The sequence below is a fragment of the Fukomys damarensis genome, unplaced genomic scaffold (genome assembly GCF_012274545.1).
Source record: "Fukomys damarensis isolate Sample0158 unplaced genomic scaffold, DMR_v1.0_HiC HiC_scaffold_15, whole genome shotgun sequence".
Taxonomy (NCBI): Eukaryota; Metazoa; Chordata; class Mammalia; order Rodentia; family Bathyergidae; genus Fukomys; species Fukomys damarensis.
In genome coordinates, this window is record NW_022900927.1 from 45537516 (window position 1) to 45559024 (window position 21509).

Consider the following 21509-nt stretch of genomic DNA (forward strand, 5'->3'; position numbering starts at 1 on the left):
GGCAGGGGTATCACAATTCCCAACTTGAAGCTACACTACAAAGCCACTGTGAGAAAAAGCATGGTACTGGCAAAGAAACAGACCTGAGGATGAGTGAAATAGTTTAGAAGATGCAGAAACAACTCCAGACATACTCAGCTACCTCATTTTTTACAAAGGAGCCAACCATCCTCACTGAAGGAAAGATAGCCTCTTTAATTGGTGCTGGAAAAATTGGATTTCAACTTGTCAAAGACCCCTATTAATAGTTCACTATGCACTGAACTAAAATCTAAGTGGATTAAAGATCTAAATATTAAAACATAAACACTAAACTTCCTGGAAGATAGGTAGAACTCTTGAAGATATTGGCATAGGAAATGACTTTATGAACAAATCTTCAATAGCACAGGAACTGGCACAGAGGATCAACAACTGGGTCCTCATCTTATTAAAAGGCTTCTGCACCTCAAGAGAAGCCACCAACAGAGCTAAGAGGCAACCTACAGTGTTTGAAAAATTTTTACCAGCTACTCCTCAAAGAACTATTATCTAGACTATATAAAGAATTCAAAAACATCAGGCCTCCCAAATATAAAGATCCAATTCAAAAATATGAATCTGAAATGAATAGCCATTTCTCAGACAAAGAAACAAAAGCAGCAAATAAATACATGAAAAAATGTTCAACATCACTGGTCATTCGGGAGACACAGATGAAAACAACACTGAGATTCCACCTCACCCCAGAAAGAATGGCTGCTATCAAGAAATCAACCAATAACAAATGCTGGCAGGGTTGTGGAGAGAAAGGAACCTTTCTCCATTATTGGTTGGAGTGCAGACTCACGCAACCACTGTGGGAATCAATATGGAGATAGCTCAATGAACTAAGATTAGAGGTTCCATTTGACCAGCTATTCCTCTGCTGGGCATCTTTCCAATAGAACTAAAAGACCATATCACAGCAATATATGCACACCCAAGTTTATAGCAGTACAGTTTGTAATACCTAAAACTTGGAAACAGCCCAATTGACCAATAAACTTATTGGGAAAAAGAAATCTAATGAGTCCAACTTTTAGGATAGAAAAAAAAAAAAAAAACAGTGAGTATGGAACCTCCATTTGCTGCTTCTTATTTTATATATGATGTTGAACTCCAAAGAGGTTGTTGCTAAATGCAAGGATGCTTGTTTTAGAATGTCAGAAAAAAGTGCTGAAATAAAGAGAAACAAAGTACTGGGGCCCTTCCTAGATAAATTTATATCATTTGAACATTAATGACAATTCTTATGACATTCACAGTATTTAAATAGGTTGAATATGAGTCTTTATTCCTAATAATTCTCAAGCATTAAAAGTTTATACATGTTCACAAAAAGATGCTATAATCCAGAAAAGAGAATAAATTTAACATAACTTGCTTAATTATTTGATTTGAATACATAAGGAAAAGTGTGGATTAAATGTTTATCTATAAAGTTTACATGTGTCCTTTCTTTAGTGACCACGGAGTACTTAAGAAGAGCAAATTATTCCAGCAGAGTAGCCTTAGTAACAAGAAAGGGAAGGTCTAATCAACACATACAATTAATCAGATTTCAAGGGTGTCTACAGCTAATCAGCTTTAGTGGTCACACACAATAACCAAGTCAAAGAGGGTCCAAAGAGTGTCTTAAAATGACAAATTAACCAAATGAACAAAAGAGCAGAGCTGACTATGCAGACTCAATTCCTCATCTGCTAGGTGTTGACCATTCTTGATGGGCCAACTAATTATAATAAACTACTAATAAGAAATATATAACATTTCAGTAGTACCAATGAGCCACACTAATACATCAAAATGACAAGGCAATGAATAGATTAAATTCTTAAGAATTCTTCATCTCTTGGAAATCTTCCAACTCTCAAAAAATTAAAACTTTAAAAAGAGAAAAGGCCCATTATGTAAATTATTAGATTTTTACTGTATAAAAGAATTTAGCAGCCAAGAAATCACCTTAGCATACCTAATCAACACCATACCCAGCAAAGAATTCAACTCTTCATGATTCATATCCTAAAACACAGGCAGGTGTTTTAATGAAAGTCTAAGAAGACAAACAGAAATAATAAAAATAAAAGCAAAAACAACATAGGGCACTTTTATTCCTTGTTTTAGTAAATGTATTTACCAATTTAAAAATCTATATAATAGCTTGCCATTTGTTTTCTTAAGATATTGAAAACCTTGATATAACCTAAAATATAAATGTTTAGAAAAAAATTTTGGCAAATAATACTCAAATGTTTGAAAAATTTTACTTTGTTGCATTTGTATTTAGAGGATTTTTAAAAACTTACTATGCAGTATAATCATAAAATTAATAAATTGAATACTAACAGAGCAAAATACTAGTATTACTTTCCCACATAAAAGCACATCACACATTAAAAAACAATAGAACTATAGTTAAGGAAACATAAATTTAAAAACAAGACAAATAAGGGACTTTGGGGTAGTATAAGAGAAGCAATGTAGATAGAGGGTTGGCATAGAGCCCTAGAAGAGCAGTAATTTAGTTTAGGATCACAGACAGCCTCACTAAAGTGATTTGGTGGGAGACCTCAGTAACAAGAAAGCATCAGTCACATACAATCTGTGGACAGAGAGCTCTGAGCAAAAATGGCAAAGACTTCCCTTCGGCAAATCCCTTGCAAAATCCAAGGTTTAGAAAGCAGACTAACATGGCTGAAAACTAATAAATGAAGGTGAAGGTGTCAGGAGAAGACCAAGCCATGAACAGCCTTATAAGAAACAGTGAGAGGGATGGTTTTTATTCAGTGTCATCAGCGAGTTGGACACAAATAAGTCAGGAACTGTGAGCCATTGTTCCCATTTGGGAAACAGACCGGTGGGAAGCAAGAGTGGAAAATGGGGGTCTGCTTCCCCTAACTTGCATCCTCATTCAGAGACTCTTGTCCCGTAATGCCTCCTCTGTTCACAGGAATGGAAACAATTACTCTTATCTTTACACTTGGTACACTGTGTTATTACTGTCTTATGACACTCATTGTATTCAGTCTTATATTTTAGGGCCCCATTATTTTTCATTTAACCTTAAAAATCTAAAAGATCCTACCGGGTGAGATTATACTTCTTATATATTTGCATTTTTAACCAAATTGAATTGAGTAGCTAATACAAAATAAATACTAGAGGATGAAGGAATGACTTATTTTCCTCAGTGACAATATACGGAATTGATTCAGCCAGTATGTATGATCACTGAATGAATGATTGTTGTCTGTAATGAAGTGTGTAAGATGGGAGAAAGGGTGTCTCAGCTTTTTACTCAGGTCCAATTCCATGTCTCTTTTGGATGGAAATAGAAAACTCTTAGAATTTTTTGTGTTTAATTAATCTAGAAGGAAAAAATAGGGTTGAAAATCTTATTCACAGCCTGACTGACAAAGTTCCTTGGTCAAAAGAAGAAAGGGAAGGAGAAGGAATGGGGGGAGGGGAGGGGAGGAGGAGTGGGAGGAGAGAGAAGAAAATAGTTTTGGTGTTATTTGTTGGTTTAAAAAATTAGGAGATCGACTTATGGATAGAATATCATGTGTCAGAAGAGACTGACCAAAGCAAGGCCAGGACTACGGAGCTAGCCTGAAGTTAGCACAGAATGGAGAGAGAACAAGGACAAGAAGGAACGCTGCAGAGGTGTGCAATGCTATGCCTGCTCACCCACCAAAGAGGCTTCCTAGAAGAAAGGGAAAGGATTAAAGTCTGTAAGCCACCCAAGTATAGCATTGTTAGCCTAGACTCACGCACAACTTCTGGAATTTAGAAAAACACTTCTTTGGCGGGGTAGGGAAACCCACCTTTAAGAAGAGCATTTGTTATCTTCTTTTCTAGGCTTCTTGTTTTGTAGAGGAAGAAGTGGAACTATAGAAATATGAAATAGTATGGTGAGGTCAGACAGCTAAATAATGAAGCAACTGAAATTTGAACTTCAATTTCTTAATTTTACTTCATTGTTCTTTCCACCATTTTCTGCAAATTGAACAGTTACAATCCATTTCCCTGAATTTTTGACATAGCACTCTATATGCTTTGGAAATTATTCAGTCTTGCCAATTGTCTGCAGTCCTGGGGGACTGGTGGTCAAGGTTTTCCCCAGTGAGAGCTTGAATACGTGACAATTCAGATTCAAACACCAGACAAATCAGATTCACTCACGGGAATTTGAGTCCCTAGCACTCTGACTATAGGACAGGAAAGTGGGTGGACCTGATTCACTGCAGCATCACATGCTGACAAGCCTGTCAGTTCATTCAACTACTTGGATCCCTGGAGTCTCCTCATTCTTGTTCCCAGGGGTCCCCGCTCTTCCACTTTGCTCTCTATTCTGGAATTATCCCACATCATCCCCACTCATTTATTTTGTTATTTTGTTTTAATCTTTTTGCTTAGCACAACAGAAACTATACCTTTTGCTTACAGTCGGAAAATCCATTGTTGTTATGTATCTAGCAATACAAACACATCAGGATGTGAAATGAGAAAACAATAAAAGGGTTGAAAATCTTATTCACAGCCTGACTGACAAAGTTCCTTGGCCAAAAGAAGGAGAAGGAGAAAGGGAAGGAGAAGAGGAGGAGCGGGGAGGGAAGGAGGAAGCAGGGGGAGAAGAAAATAGTTTTCGTGTTATTTGTTGGTTTAAAAAATTAGGAGATCGACTCATGGATAGAATATCATGTGTCAAAAGGTAATGGAAGAACTAAAGCTTTTATTTTTTATTTTTGAGTCCGGATCTCACTATGTGCACTGGCTGGCCTTGAACTCAGGCAATCTTCCTGCCTCGGCCTCTCAAGTTCTGGGATTATAGACATGCGCCACCACACCCAGCCAAGAACTAAACTTTTTAAACAATATGGAAGTGGAATTCCAGAACATTCATAGGCTGATATAACACATTTTCATAAATTTCTACTGTGAGTCAGACAGGGGTGAGATTACAATCAGGCCTACATGGATAGAAATAAAGATCCAGCAATGCACCAGAGATCCAACAGGCAGCTGGGAAAAGTAAAGAAAACTAGCCCTAACAATGAAGACTAGTAGATTTAGGCAGAAACTGCGTGGAACACGATCTGCAAGGGGACTGAGTTTCTTGGATTCCCGGAGCCACCTCATTTCTCCTTCTGAGCATTCTATGATTCTGGAAATTCTAGAACGGATCTCCTAATCAAAGGCATAGCACAGTCTGTAGGTAGAGCTAAAAGCAGGAGGTATAATGAGATTACTGTACTCTATTACCTGAAGTTTGTAGTTCTGTTAAAATGTCATTGGGAAAAATGGTCACGGAAATGTGACAAGATTCTTGCCCTTATTTTGCATGTTATTACCCATGAGCCAGGAAATTAATATCTCTGGGCTTCAATTTTCTCTTCTGTACAATGAAGAGACAACTCTCGCTCTGTTTACCTCAAATGCATGAGAAAATGATTGCAGTAGCTTAGTATATTGAACAAATCAACAAGAAAATGTTACTTTTTTCCCTTTGGCATCATTTCCAGCTTTTGTTATGAACAGGCATTTCTCAGCCTGGCAGAAAGAGAAGTTTTAAAAAACCCGTAAGCTAAAGAAAAAGAGATTGTGAGTGCAGCCAGCTCTCTTGTCATAACAGCCCTTAGAAATGGAGCAGAACTGAGGCTCTGAGAAAATTTTTTCCAGAAATTAAAACACAGAAAGATACATTGTAACTGAAAGATGACAAGAGTACACATGAATATATGTATAACTATTTAAAATAATCTCTTTAAGGATGAGACTATATCTTTTATTTCTGAATTCTGTGTATCTAGCAGAGATTTATCACAAATATTTGCTGGATAAATGAATGAGTGCTTTGCCTCAAATGTATACACTTAGCAGTGCGATACACGTTTTCTAAAGTTAAGACATCAACTGGCAGTTCAGGAGGGCAAACTAGTCAGAGAAGTTTGCCTTTGATCCCTCTGAAAACCTGTAATTTTACATCACTGAGATAAAATTATAGAAATTTATAATAGTTTTTTACTTGTGCAACTGGTTTTTTGTTTCCAGGTGGTCTTCAGAGAGGCCATATGAACTACAGTGTCCCAGAACAATCCATATTCAGGGAGAAGAGAACAAAAAGTCTTTCTTGCTAGCTTTTTCCTGGCCCATGTGTCACGTTGTGCACATCCAGCCTAGGTCACAGCACCTCTCTGGGTGGTTTTGCAGGCATTTCTAGGAAAGCCATGGCACAGGTACTTGGTCAGATTGGCACCATGCCTGGGCCTCCTCTACCTGTAGTTGTGGCAGCAGAAACCTGGCTCTTTCAATATTCAGATGATCTATGTTTAAAAGCAGCTTAAGATATGATAACGTCATTGTTTTAAAAAAAAAGTCAGGGCTGGGGATTTAGCTCAGTGCCATGCCTGCCTCACAAATTCAAGGTCCTGAGTTCAATCTGTGGTACCAAAAAAAAAAAAGAAAGAAAGGCAATTAGAAACTCTAGGAAATATAACCAACCCAAGTTATGGCAAAATATAAAGCAAATTAACTATGAAATAATCTTAAGTAATCTAGGGATAGTATATAAAAATAAATTTAATTTCTATTATACAAATATACTTTGATCAAGCCATGAAAAATAAGAATGAAAATTTGAACCGGATTCAAACAATATATTTACATAGATACCATAATGTAAAAGCTATTTAGTGGTTTTCAACATTTGTAGTCAACCTGTGAACAAAGCAAACATAATTTGTGTTTGTAGAGTCAATTATATATGCTAATAACCTGAAATCTGACAGCAAATTGTGGGACTGTGAGGAAGTGGGCTAATTAAATATTTGAAGAAATGGAAAAATGGAGATGTTTGTATCTTTATCTTACAGCATGTCAGTGCAGACATCACGTACTGATGATCAAAACTAATGACGTGAATGAGCATTGGGAGGATGTAGTTCAAGGGACTTTAGAACAGTAATGTGACTGTACATTTTTAGCAGTATGTATCCTTAGCCAGGTGTGGTGGCACATACCTGTAACGCCAGCACTCTGAGAGGCTGAGGATAAAGGATCACAGGTTTGAGACCAGTGTGAGCAACTTAGTGATTTAATAAGACCCCAATAGAAAATGGCTAAAGGGGTAGTGGGAAGAGGAGGGAAAAGGAAATAAGGGAAAAATATGAAAAAAAGGAAAAAAAGTCTTTGTAAATAGGGAAGTGTGAAGGGGTGGAAGGGAGGGCAGGAAAAAACCAAGAAAATCATTAAAAACATTGAACAGCTTTTGTAATATTTTTATAATAACATTGCTATTATTATTTTAAACTCTTTTTGGGATAAAAGCAAAGAAGCCATCAGCACTTCTGGGGTCATGTCACAATGTCTCAGGGGCCAACTTGAAGAAGTTCTTGACATAAATGGGAAATTTTGAGAGCCAAACAGACATTACTGTATAAAACAGATCAACTATGTGAAAATCTATGAGTTTCTCACAGTGCTGACTTCATTGGTTTGCCACAATACCAACTTTGTATTCTGAAAATTAATAAGGAGACAAAAATCAAGTATTTACCAAATGTTTTTCAGGAAAATTGTATTTCAGGGTAACAAATAATTAATTTGGAAGAAGTTTCTTAGAGTAGACTATAGCATTCAGGTCATTCGCAACATAGTAAAATTAGAAAGTAAATATTTTTCAGTCCTTATTGAAATGGATAATAAATCTGGTCAAAGATCATGGGTAGCTTCTAAAACCACTGTGTAAAATGCTGGTTGGGAAAGTTTATGATGGAAGGGGGAACTGACATGTTTGGACCTATTGATTAATTTTCAGATAAATAAAAGTTAACTATCAGAATTATGTCCCCTTCCAAAGTGATGCAATAGAGGGTACACAGCACCAACCATAAAGTATTTTGGCAAACAAAACTGCTTAGTTTTTAGCCCAGCACAGTGGTACATGACTGTGATGTCAATTACCCAGGAGGCAGAGGCAGGAGAATTGCAATTTCAAGCCCAGCCTGGGCAAATTAGTGAAACCGTATTTCAAACATGATTTAAATAGAGGTTCAGATATAGATCAGCACTCCCTAGGTTCTATGCCCAGTACTACCAAAGAATTGCTTTTGTTTTCCTAACATGAATTGAATGAAGTCTCTAGGCCTAACTGCTTATTTTATAGGACTTATTTTTTTAAACCATGCATTAGACAATATGACATAACACAAAGTGAGCTATTCTGTTATTTCTGTTCTTTCTTCGTGTGAAGAAGAATTATATATTTGAACCTTACCATGGAAACACTCATTCTCAAGGTTTATAAATGCACTGTCCCTGAGGTCTAAAGTGACTTGAGAAAGCATATGTAACGTTCATTCCTTCACTTACTCCGCCAAGGTTTGGGTGGCCTTCTATGGTAAGTGTGGCAGTGCGTTCAGTGCTACGGAGGCACACGAGAGAATATTCTGGATTTGATTAAAGTTCTCTGAAAAGCTGAACTCTGTTTTTTTAGATAAATGAACTGTGCAGAGATATTTGAAGGGAGTAGAGAGAAGAACCCTGGCCCAGTTACCTGAACATCTCATACCTGATAAAGTAAGTATCAGACATGACCCAGAGCTATATTAGCATCAGTGGTAAGGAATTGTAATTTTAGAAATTGAAATGTAAATTTTTGTATTGCATCATCAACATAGTCTGTGTTTAATTTGTTCATGGTTTCTCTGATTTGAAAATCGAGTATATATGGAATTTTTGGAATCAGAAAATGACTTCACATTTGAAGTCTTACAAATCAGTAAGCATATATTTCAGTTACAGGGTCTGTTTAAAAAATAATAAAATTGCAGAAAATAGTTCTTAGGGTGAAAGTCAACTAGAAGTCCAATCTATATTTTGTATAATCAGTCTTCGGTGGACTGCAAGGAAAGTCAGTTTAAATTTTTTAAAAGAATGCAAGCTCTGGAATTGTATTCTCATGTGAGAGAATCCCACAGGGAATCCCTGCAGTGGTTGCTTTATCCTTGTGAGGAAAGGAGAGTATTCCAGTTTTGTCACGTAATTGGAATAATACATCACTTTCCTAGAAGGACTTTTGTTGCATCATTCTGTACTGTAAGCATTTTTCTATTATCTTGCCTGCAAAAAAAAAAAAAAAATGCAGGACACTCTCTAGTCTTTGTAATAATTTTGAAAAAGGACACTTCAGACTTTGTAAAATGCATTTTTCAACAAATTAACTACTGTTGTGAGAGTCTGGGCAAATAGCTCTTTTTAATTTCCTGGGGTTAGCAAGAGTTTAACTTGCATTGCAGTCATTCTGATTTCAAAAAGAATCTCTTTTTTACTGGCTCCCCCATGGGCAGCCTGAAAGCATGCATCTGCACTTAAATTTACATCAAAGGTCTACTTTCAGAAGAGACCAAGTGACCCCTTTGCAACTGGCAAAAAAGGAATCCTAGGCTTGAACTGAAGACAGTAGCAAGAAGCTAGAATAAAGAAAGACAGTGAGGGCACCACGAAAGGAACAATTGGGACACACCAAGTATCTCCATGGGAAACTCCTTTAAGGACAATCTCTGAGCAGGGGAGGTCATTATGATAAAAAATGGATAACTTTGGGATTATTAGTGTAGCACCCCTAATCTTGGAAATTGCTTCTTATTTTATTCCTTCATTTTGGCAGAAGTTATCTTAATAGCACACTGCCTTTTGAGTGCCCTACTGTAAATTGTGAATCTAAAAACTTCTTAGTGTCTGTGTTTCTTGCCACATGTATAAAAGCACAGATATACCTGGCTGATAAAAAAGAATAATGAAGCAGAGACACAAAAGAACAAGAGAGAAAAACATGAGCACTAGGAAAAAGGGAATCCTGAATTTCACACAGTTCCCTAGCTTGCTCATTTAAAAAGGCTAACTGTAGTAGTTGCCAACATATGTAGTATAATTTCTCCTTCCATATCTGATTTCAAACTACTAGCATAATGTCAGTGAACATGGGTTGGGCAGAGATTCCCAGTAGTATATCATATATTGCCAATATACAAATACAATAAATGTAATTAATTTAAGAGCATAGTAAAATATAAAGTAGATAACAGGAAAATAATTAGGAAAGTACAAGTAAAATACTTAATTGTAAGTTTTTATAATTCAAATTTTCATAATAACAGTGTTTTACACAGACAGCTTGCAAAATTCAAAGAGTCAACAAGTATTTGACTCTCCTGAGCCGATCTAACATATCAGTAGTTCTGATGGTATATATCTGCCTATTTTCAGGGGCCTTCAAAGCTCAGAAATCCCTTTCCTGTCTGCTGGTCACTTCACATAGCTGTCTTGCTGTCTGTCTGTCTCTCTCTCTCTCTCTCTCTCTCCCTCTCTCTCCTCTCTCTCTGTGTCTCACTCTGTGTATGTCTCTCTGTCTCTCCCTATGTCTCTGTGTCTCTGGCTGTCTGTCTCCTTTTCTACCCTCTAACTCTTCCTACCCTCTGTGTGTGGCAAATAAGATGATTCATATTAGATCTTGGTCATAGTAAGCTTGTTTTCTATTAGAGGTTGATTCTCATTACAATTCTAGTTCAATAGTAGGAAAAAATATCTAAAAGAAGTCTTAATAGAACTTCCTTTTTACCAATTCCTCAGCTAAAATGTTGTGTTTAATATTTTGATAAAACCTAACTTTGGTTTCTTTTCTTTGTTCATACCTTCTATCAAGAACATAGCCACATAGCTTTCCTTGTGAACATCATCAAGGCCAGAGAGAACACAACACAAAAGAAGTCATTGCTTATCTTTTAGATTTAATTATATTTTTTCTAAGGCCCATGGTACAAGCAGTAGTCTTGAAGGCAAACCTTTTTGTTATAGGAGCCGCTCTTTTATGAGTGAGCAAAGGTTTTGATGATTTACAAGGCCCAAGATCTGTGAAGTTCTCAGAGCCCAGTGTTTATTTATAAATCAGAGAATGGGAAAGAATGTATGATATAAGAGCAATTTTCCACCTCAAAAAGAAAAGTTTGACAGTGTTTATAAAGGAGAATTATTGCAGGTGTGACTACAACTTAGCTTGTACATTCCAAAAGATCATCAAAGATTGTGCATTTCAGGAATGGGAGGGCAGGTAAGTGAGTAACAACACAATAAAAATTGATAGAAACTCAATACATATTCAGGACTGCAAGTTTCTACAAGATATCACTGCATGCTTCCAACATGATCCATGAGCCTTAAAGTAGAGTGCTGAAGGAGAGCACACCCTTGACAGGATCTGAAGTCAGGCTTATAAGATTCCTGAGCCCCAAGGAGAAGAGAGGAAATGTTAAAGCCAGTAGACCAGAGGAAGCCTAGTGTTAGGCAAAAAGATGCATGATTTATATTCATATTGACTAAGGCTTTGTAGTGATACTTATCTGGTTGTGAATGCAGGAGAGACCAACTGCCCATTTCCAGATTCATTGACTTACCTACATCCAGGAGTTCCCAGAAAGTATTTGACATGGGCCTGGATCAGAAATACTAACTTGAAGTCCTGGAATCACTTCTATAAGCTCCCAGGAATTCTACAGAGAGCAAGAAAAAAATTAAATGTGAGAAACAAAGTCTGAGTGGACAGAGTAATGCAGAAATAACTACAATGCAGAGTAGAAGTGATTGAATTCCCCTAAATTGACAAAATTTTCTTATCCACCTTTAGCTGATACAGATCTTATGAGTAAAATTGCATTGTGCTGTATGTAGAGAAATTTAAGTTTCCTTTATCCCACCCAAGTATTTTACAAAATAATTTTTATAAGTATTTCCCTTGGAAGTTTGTGGTTCAATTTAGGGTCAGAAACAGGACATCAAAGAGTTTGAAATTTATAGCTTAAGCTTTCTTTACTTCATTTTTTACCTGAAGTCTTAAGGTTAAAATATCTTAAAGAAAATTATGAATTATGAGGACAACCAAAGTCTATCATTTAGTTTGTCTATGGGATTTACCAATTGTCATCAGGCTGTATTATTTTCATAATAAATATAAACCCCATAAACACATCATGACATTAGTTTTCCCCTTCCAATTTTAATATTTCCACCTGTATTTGAAGATGGAGTAAGTCCAAAGTGAATTCTAATATTTTTACATTCTAAACATTTTAGTCTGACTCCATAGTGCTATTTGATAATATCTACAGCAGTTATTAGATATTTTTAAAGAAAGAAGTAATAGAGAAAATAGTCATCTATGGAGCTTTTATTTATTTTATTTTGTCCTATGAAACTTTTAAAGATGTAGGTTTCTGAGACTCTCTCCAAAGATTCTGACTAAGGGAGCCTAGAATGACCTTCAGGAGTGTACAGATTAAAAAAATAATAATTTTCTTAAGCAGTGACCTTGAAAAGAACCAAATCTACCAATCTGAACACAAAAGTAGTCTGAGGTAGATAGTTCTTGGAATTTTAAAATAAGCTAAAGAACGAGGCTGTGCAAAAAAAAAGATACTAAGAAGCTCAGGTGATCCAAATAACAGGAATTAATAAAATCATTTCTCTAGAGTACTTCTCTCCAAGAGAAAATGAATTATATACCCATTCAATCTCTGCCTCTGTTTCTGAAGATTCAAGCTGCATAAAGAAAGCATATGATAAATCAAGTGTCGCTCATACATTGGCCAAGGAAGCCAAGACAATTTCATTGGCAGTCCTATAAAACAAGAAAGGTAGATGCCTCAAATATAAGTGTACCAGTTAATTTTGTTTTTTTTAATATCTGCATTATTGATTTTACTCCATACTTTCAATAAAAATATGCTTAATGTCCATTCATGTACCAGTTAATTTTAACTGTCAGTGTGACTGGTTGAAGAGATGGCAAGAAAGGTGTTTGGATCAAAGGAGTAGTATACTCATTAATAGACTGATATTCATAGCCGATTATGTTTTTAGGAGTGGGGCCTAGTTGGAGGAAGTGGGGTGTGTCTTTGAAGAGTGTTTCTCTCACTGATATTCTTTCCCTGTGCTCTGCTTCCTCACCTCCATGAAGTGAGCAGCTTTGTCCCACCACCCCTTCTGCCATGATGTTTCTGCTTTGGAAGCCAACCGTGAACTAAAATCTCTAAACCATGAGGCAAATACATCCCTTCTTTAAGTTGCACGTGTCATGTATTTCCTGCAATGGGAAAGCTGACCAATATAATAAGAGATATTACTAGTAAAATGAAGACTCAATGATAGGAAAGAAAAACTACAGTTAGCCATCATAAGAAAAAGAGAGTCAGAAAGAGCGTGAGCTACTGATCTTCATTTCAAATTATCTATTTTGCCACTTCACTTGACCTCCACCATGAAAGAGAGAGAAAGAAAGTGGAGAGTTGCTGCGTGTGTTATACTCACATATGAGGATGTCCCTCTCAGTGATGGGGAGTGAACTTTTAGAGCTTGCAATGATAACAAACAGCCTGCCATAGCACGTGTGGACTACGTTCTCCACCACCTGTATTGAGGCAAGGAGCAAGAGGTATTCTCTTGGGATACTGCTCAGAATTCTGTTCTTTTAACTTCTTTGGCTCAAGCCCAAGTGTGGCTATTTCTCTCAGTAGAAAAGTTCATCCAGAAAGACCTGTGTCAGTAACACCACTATTCTCTGGGTGACCATCAGAAGTGCTGGTGTCCAGAATGTCTTTGGCCCTTTGATGTTCTGAAATTTGTCAGAACAATAAAGTAACTCAGTAACGCCAAGGACATGCTAACCTCGGGGATGGAAATTTATTTTGAACTCAGTAATCCATCCCAGATTATACCAAACTACTTTCCAATAAACTAATCAAAGATATGACAATGGACTAAAAAGACAGTACAAAATAATGTTTTTTTTTCTAAGGAAATGGCCTGAATTTTAATATAAATCTCCCCTATTTTGAACTTCCTGGGGAAATATTAAATTTCAAAGATTGAATCCTACTTAAAATTCATAAAGACATAAATTCAGAAATAAAATTGTCAGCTAAATTTCTAAAGAGTTGAAGTTACAAAAGTTAAAGTTTAAAAGAATTAAAATTTAAAGTAAATTTTCTTGTCCATATGAATTAAAATTCAAATAAATTAAAGTCCAGAATTCATTATCCTCAACTCCCTTTCTCCTTAGTGTTAGCCAGAAGGCCTGCATGATGATTGTTTACCAGCCAATGTTAATACATTCTGTCACTGGAATTGATGAAATTATTTGAAAGCCTCAGAAAGAAGAGTCCAAAACGTTAATAATACACATTGCAACAGCTCTGGATCCATAAAATTTAGAAAATAATCTTATTCCTAGGCTTTATACAGTTTCCCCAAGCCTTCTCTTAAGTATTATCAAGACCTATAACAAAACGGGAAACACTTATGAAGTAAAGTGGAAAAAGAGAAAGCACCTGACTTCCGGCCTTACTGGGTGCTTGTCATTATTGTCAGCTGATAAAGGTTTTAAATTTAAACTTTTTTTTCTCATCAAGAGGTTAATTTGGCACTATGATTATACCACAACTGGCAGGCAGAACTATCTGTGCATATTTTTTTCTCTTTGACAGTGACATATTTGATACTTTCTGATGCAATCTTCTCCCTTTCACAAAGTTAAAATTTTTCAGTTATAAAATAGTCCCAGTTCATAAGTTCTAAATTCAGTTATCATTTCTGTACATCTAATACACCTTAAAGTACATTTCCTGGTTGATCTTATACTTATAGCCTTCCAACATCAAAGTCAGCATTAGTCGTACCTACTAACCAAGGCCTTCCTATATGTTATGTCCTAATATTTCAGTTTTGCTGCATAGACTGGGACAATTCCTCTTGCTGTAGAATTACTTAACTCAAAGAAGCCTTCCTGCTGGAAAGATTTCTCCTTAATTTCTACCTGTTTTTTAAGCAAAAAAAAAATCATTCTTGGAGCCTCAGCAGAGGAACAGTGAGAGGCACAGCTGCACAGGCTCCTGAAGCGCACCCCCCCCCACTCCCCATATGTGACTCTGGCCTCCTGGCTGGGCTGGTACCTGGATTCATACCACAGAGGCACAGGGGATCATAAAGGCTATTGTCCTGAGCTCTAGCCTCAATTTTGATTTAATTTACACAGTTAAAGGTGATAGATTAATAACTACCATAAATTGTCATTTTTCTAAGCTCTGCTTGATGCTATTGTGTTGCTGATTGTATTACTTGGGCTAAAGTGTTGTGATTGATTTAATTAGTTGTCTTTCCTGGTATAGTGAAAATGAGATTGCCTTAGAGACATTAGAGAGTCAAAATCTAAAGACAAGCTATCACAGGAAGATCAAACTAATAATCCAGGAATTAAACCAAGGATAGTACCGACAACAAAAATAGAAATGTGAAGATATTCAAGCAAGGCACAAGCTCATACAAAGGCTGCCTGTTCATCAAAGGTAAATTCTGAAGGAGAGGAGGTGAAAAAGTTTGATAATCAATCACTTAGAGATCCTGATCGGATAGTACTGGAAATAAAAAAAACAGATGAATGAGGCTCTAGAAAAATTCAAAGCAGAAATAATTTCTGAGATGGTAAGCAGAGTGAAGGACATGATTAGAGACTCTAGAGCAGAAACAGATTTAAAAATATATATATAGCTCAGGACCATGATACAAGGCATGAATGTCCAACATCGGAAAGAAGTGGAATCCATGAAACCAATTCAAACAGATATCCAGGAGATTAAAAAGTCTATTAAAAGTATACATAACAGACTGAGCAAATCTGAAGACAGGATATAATATGTAGAAGATGGGATGGTGGTCAGTGAACATGAAAAGAGGGATCTGTTTTTTAAAAATAAGAGAACATGAGAAATCAATCCACCAGCTCATAGATGACACAAAGAAGAGTACTATAAGACTGATAGGAGTCAATGAAAGAGCAGGAGAAAGTACAAGTGACACTAAAAAAAAAAAAAAACAGTTCCCAGAATTAATAAAAGTAAACTTACCACCAGAGCAAAGAAATTTGACATACAGATAAGTGAGGCTCGTAGGACTCCAAGTAGCCACAATCACAAAAAAATCTACACCTAGACAGGTAATAATCAAGGTACCAGAAACTCAACAGAAGAACGAAATACTACATGCAGTTAGAGAAAAGAAACAAATCACATGTGAAGGAAAGATGATCAGAGAATCATAGCAGACTTTCCAACCCAAACCCTCAAGTAAAGCAGAGCCTGAAGTGAGGTATTTCAAGCCCTAAAAGAAAATAACCTCCAACCTAGACTGATGTATCCTGCAAAACTCTCTTTCAAATTGGATGGGGAAATAATATACTTCCATGACAAAGAACACCTGAGAAACTTCATGAATACAAAACCAGCACTCCAAACAATTCTAAATAATTTCCTAGAAAAAGACAATGAGGATCACAACTCCATGAGGCCCATAAGAGCAAATCCAGCAGGCAAGGCAAGAAATTATGGTGGGGGTGGGGGATAAAGAAGATCCAACAGGAAAATAACATGACAATGATAAGTCAATACATACCCATTATAACCATCAGTGTTAATGGGCTCAATTCACCAATCAAAAGAAATGCACTGGCAGAATGGATGAAGAAGCAAAATCCAACAATATGCTGTATACAAGAAATGCACCTAGTTCAAAAAGAAACTCATAGACTGTATCCTGTATCTAAAAGGATGGAAAACAGTTCTCCATATGACAGGAGCCCAGAAAAAAGCAAGGGTAGCTATCTTATTTGCAGACAAAGTAAATTTCAAACCAAAACTAATTAAGAAGGTCACTAGATCCTTGTAAAGGGAATAATCCAAAAGGAAGACATGATAATCATAAATATATATGCACCAAATACTAATGCCCTCAACTATAAAAGACAAGTAGTAAGCGACATGAAAAACCAAATAAGCACTAATGCAATTGTAGCTGGGGACTTCAATTCCCCACTATCACAAATAGACAGTTCATCTAGATGAAAACCAACAATGAAATACTAGAACTGAGCCAAGCTTTTGAACAAATGGACTTAATAGACATCTACAAAGTGTTCCACCCCACAAAATCAGAATATACAATCTTTTCAGCTGTACATGGGTCATTCTCCAAAATAGACCACATACTACCTCATTAAACATTTTTAAGTAAATGCAAAGAGTTAAAGTTATCCCATGTATATGATCAAACCATAGTGCAATTAAATTGGAGATCATTAGAAAAAAAACCAACAAGAATTTCAAAAATACATGGAAATTGAATAATACTCTGCTGAACAATGGGTCACAAAGAAATTAAAGAAGAAATTAGACAGTTTTTACAATTTAATGATAATGTCAGTACAACATACAGGAATCTGTGGGATACAAAGAAAGCAGCTGTATGAGGGAAATTTATAGCAGTGAAAGCCCACACTAGAAAAACAGAATGAACTCACATAAACAACTTAATATTGAATCTAAAGCTTCTAGAAAAAGAAGAGTAAGACAAACCCAAAACTCATACAAGGGAGGAAATTATAAAGATCAAAGCAGAAATGAATGCAATGGAGACTAAGAGAATACAAAAAAATCAATGAACTGAAGAGTTGGTTTTAAAGGAATAAATAAAATCAATAAATCCTTAGCCAACCTTATTTTTAAAAAAAGGAAAGAAAAGGCTCATATATGTTCAATTAGGAACTAAAAAGGTGAAGTCAAAACAGATCCAGGAGAAATCCAGAGGATCGTCAATACCTACTTTGAGAACCTATATTCTAGTAAAATGGAAAATGCAGAAGAAATGGACAGATTTCTAGACACATGAATTACCAAAGTGGAACTAAGAAGATACAAAAATTCTAAACACCCCAATTACAATCAGTGAATTAAAAAGTAATTAACAATTTACCAACAAAGGAAAGCTGAGGTACTGATGGCTTCACTGCAAAATTTTATGAAGCATTTAGGCTAATGTCACTCAAAGGACAGAACTTGATCTGTTAGTCTCCTGCATAGCTCCTCTTTTGTTTAGTTTATTTGTTGCAACTTCTCTTGGAGTCTGATATCTATAAATTTATTAATTAGGCCCTCTAAGGACACAAGCAATTGCAGTTGCTCTCCCCCACACAGTAAAAGTTTCATTTCACTCTGATTCTCAGTAATGCTCTGTATATTTCAAGATGATCCTCTGATTCTCCTCCTGGATAATGGTCCAATTTTCTTTTGCTACTGGAAGAGGTGTCATAATCATTAAGGAGCAATTTTTAGTAAAATCTCCCATGAATATTATTACTATAACAAAATTTCATACTTTCCCTTCCTGGGATATCTCTCTTTTCTCAGGAAATTTACACCAGAAAGCAAAGAACTTTCCTCTCTTTCTTCATTAAATTCCATTAGAAACCAGCAGCTTTCCTTTGGATAAGTAAAAAATGTCACCCCATTTTAAAAACACATTTTGAAAAGAGTTAGAACTAGATCTCTTTCCTTTGTGCTTTTGTCTCCCTTTGGCCAAAGCCTAATGACTTCATTTTTCCATTAATTTCTCAAGTCCCCCCAGTTTAATTCTTTTTTTCCCCTTTATTTTTCTGCTGGTCATCTTTTCATAGTAAGACTGAAGGATATTTTTCAAGTGACTGTACTTTCTCCTCAATTTCCTTAAACAGGAAATGCCAGGACCAAGACTCTTAAATTACATTAGTCATTTTATTTTACAATAATACTCTTTTTTTAATGAGATGATCTATTCCTAAGAGAAGCCTCTGTTCCCTTCTATTTATTTATTTAGTGTGAATATTGAATACCCCTCTATGTTAGATCTAAAACTTTGGATCTTCAAAAGTATAGCCAGAAAGAATGTAATCCACAAGTCTAAAGCCAATTTGGGATCATGTAACTGGTGAAATCCTTAATATTCTGTAAAAAAAAAAAAAAAAAAAAAAAGGCTTGAAAAGAAGGAGATAGCCCATCAATAAATCTGGGGCAGAAGGCAGGTTTTATAGGTTTGAACTTATATAATCCTCTGGGATGCCTTTTAAGAAAAAAAAATACAAATTTTTTTACTATAAAATTAGATAAGAAAAATATGGATTAAGAATTAGAGTATAATCTTACTAAATTTGAAAAATAGCACCAAGTCTAGAAAAATATTATATTTTATTAAGTAATTATCTAAAACATCTACATTTTTTCCCTCAGTCTTAAAACTCTCTTTTGTTGTTTTGTTCTGCTTTGTTTTGTGTTTGAGACAGAGTCTCACTCTGTGGTCCAGACTGTCTTCAAACTCATGACAGTCAGTCCTCCTGCTTCAGCCTCTGAAGAACTGGGATCACCCAACTCTGAAGCACTCTTCATATTATAGTGATGATTTAACAGGATTGTGTATAGATAGGACAGAAAGGTATTCAAAGTTTTCTCAGTTGATCCCTTTTTTAAATTAATGGCATCCAAGATCCATCAAATAGTTAACATACAGATGCATTTGCTATTCATCATACTGCTACAGAATTGTGGCCTACAAAGAATTCTTTTATTTTCTACCCGAATATCATCAATAAAGGAAGAGCTATATTATGCTTATGATTATATATTATGGTTTATGAAACATTCCTAGTGGATGGGAACTTGTATTTTTATCAGGCATTGCTGATAATGGAATAAATAGATGCAGTTTTGTGTGTCAAAGCTAATAAAGCTGCCTGCAGCCACACTGATGCAATACCCTAGGCTTGAGCCTCCGCTGAACTTTCTCCAGAGCCAGACCACCAATATGCCTCCCACCTCAGGGCTAGAGATGCTACTGCACTTCCCTCCCTGGGATGGAGTTACCACTCCACCACCACCACCTTAAGCCCAAGTACTGTAGGGTCATGCAATCACACTCAGGCCCACCTCAAGGGGAAAGTCTTTCCCACAATAACCAATCTATAAAGTGCAAAAAGAATTGACTGGACCTTCATATGCTCAAAAACCAATGCAAAGCTACAATGGGCATGAAAAATTAAGGAAACAACACTATGAAAAGATAACAATAAATTTCCAGTAATCAATGCCAAAAGATATGGAGATCTGGGAACAGCCTGACAAAGAATTCAGAATGATTGTTTTAACAAAGCTCAATGAACTATAAGATGATATAGGAAAATAAGTCAATGAAACTAGAAGACCAGTACCTGAACAAAATCAGAAGTTCAATAAAGTTCAGTAGAAATCATAAAAAAGAACCAAACAAAAGCTAAGAGAATGCATTATCACTAGACCTAATAAAAAGGCTTAATGCAACTTGGACAAAACCATATTAAATAGCAATGTGAAAGCATATATAAGCACAAATCTCACAGGTAATGGTAAATATATGGACAAATACACCATAATATAAAAAGTAAAGCTGATATGTAGATTGCTCTTAACCTAATATAATAGTTAAAAGATAAGAGTTTACTAATAGTGATACAATATAAAAAGAAGCAAATTCTGACTACCTGAACATAAAGGACGAAGGGGTAAGAGTATACAGATTTGGGTTGTGACTGAAATTAAGCTGTTATCAATTTAAAATAGATAATTATAACTAAAAGATGTCTTATGCAAGCCTCAAGTTATCCACAAGGAAAAATCATACTTGTTACATAAAAGACAAAGAACAAAATCAACATGAATAATTATTAAAAAATCAAATACTAAAGCAAGACAGTAACAGAAGGAAACAAAGCTGTAAAACAGACCAAAAATAAAAACACCTAACAAAATGGCAAAGTAACCCTTTATAATTATAATTTAATTATAATGTAAATAAATTAAACTCCTCAATCAAAAGGCATAGAGTAGTCAAATGGATTTTTAAAAACCAAGATCCAGCAATATTCTGTATAAAATATATAAAGCAAATTTTTACAAACCTGGAGGGAGAAATTAAAAGCAATAAAATAATAGATGACTTCAATACCTCAAAAATTGTAAATAGCTGACTTGTACAATACTGCAGGACCAAATGGACTCTGTATGGTTTAATACACATATACAGAACTTCTCACTCAACATCAGAAGAATCCACATAATCCTCAGGTACACCAGAAGCATTCTCTAGGATAGATCCCATATTAGGTGACAGAACAAATTGAACTGAGTTTAACAAATTGAACTGAGCTGGGGCACCTTAGTAAGATCTTGCCTCAAATCAAAATGAAAAACAAAAACAAATGACTGGAAATGTAGCTCAGTGGCAGAGTGCTTGCCCAGCCCTGGGTTTAACCCCTGTACTGGGAAAGGAAACATCAAAATCATACCAGAAAAATTTTATTTCAAGTATCTTTTCTGAACACAGTGGGATGAACTAACAAGCAATAAGAGTAAGAAAATGGGAAAATCCACAAGAACATAGAAACTAACAGCTTTCCAAGCAAAGGTTGAGACAGAGCCAACTGAAAGATAGTTTGTTAAATATCTCAACAAAAATGAAAATGATAAAACAGCATACCAAAATTATGGGACACACACACACACACACACACACACACACACACAACAGTAATAATAAGAAAATATATG

At 35.6% G+C, this 21509-nt stretch overlaps 1 long non-coding RNA gene across 1 annotated transcript in view; it reads right to left on the reverse strand.

The window, feature by feature from the left end:
- Positions 1-13669, reverse strand: part of LOC104852454 — a 36613-nt gene extending 22944 nt beyond the window's left edge. Inside the window, exons 1-2 of the long non-coding RNA XR_777497.3 lie at positions 13381-13669; positions 11472-11567 (exon numbers count right to left, since the gene is read on the reverse strand). This is a non-coding gene — a long non-coding RNA (uncharacterized LOC104852454). The remainder of the gene's footprint in view (positions 1-11471; positions 11568-13380) is intronic.
- Positions 13670-21509: the final 7840 nt, after the last annotated feature.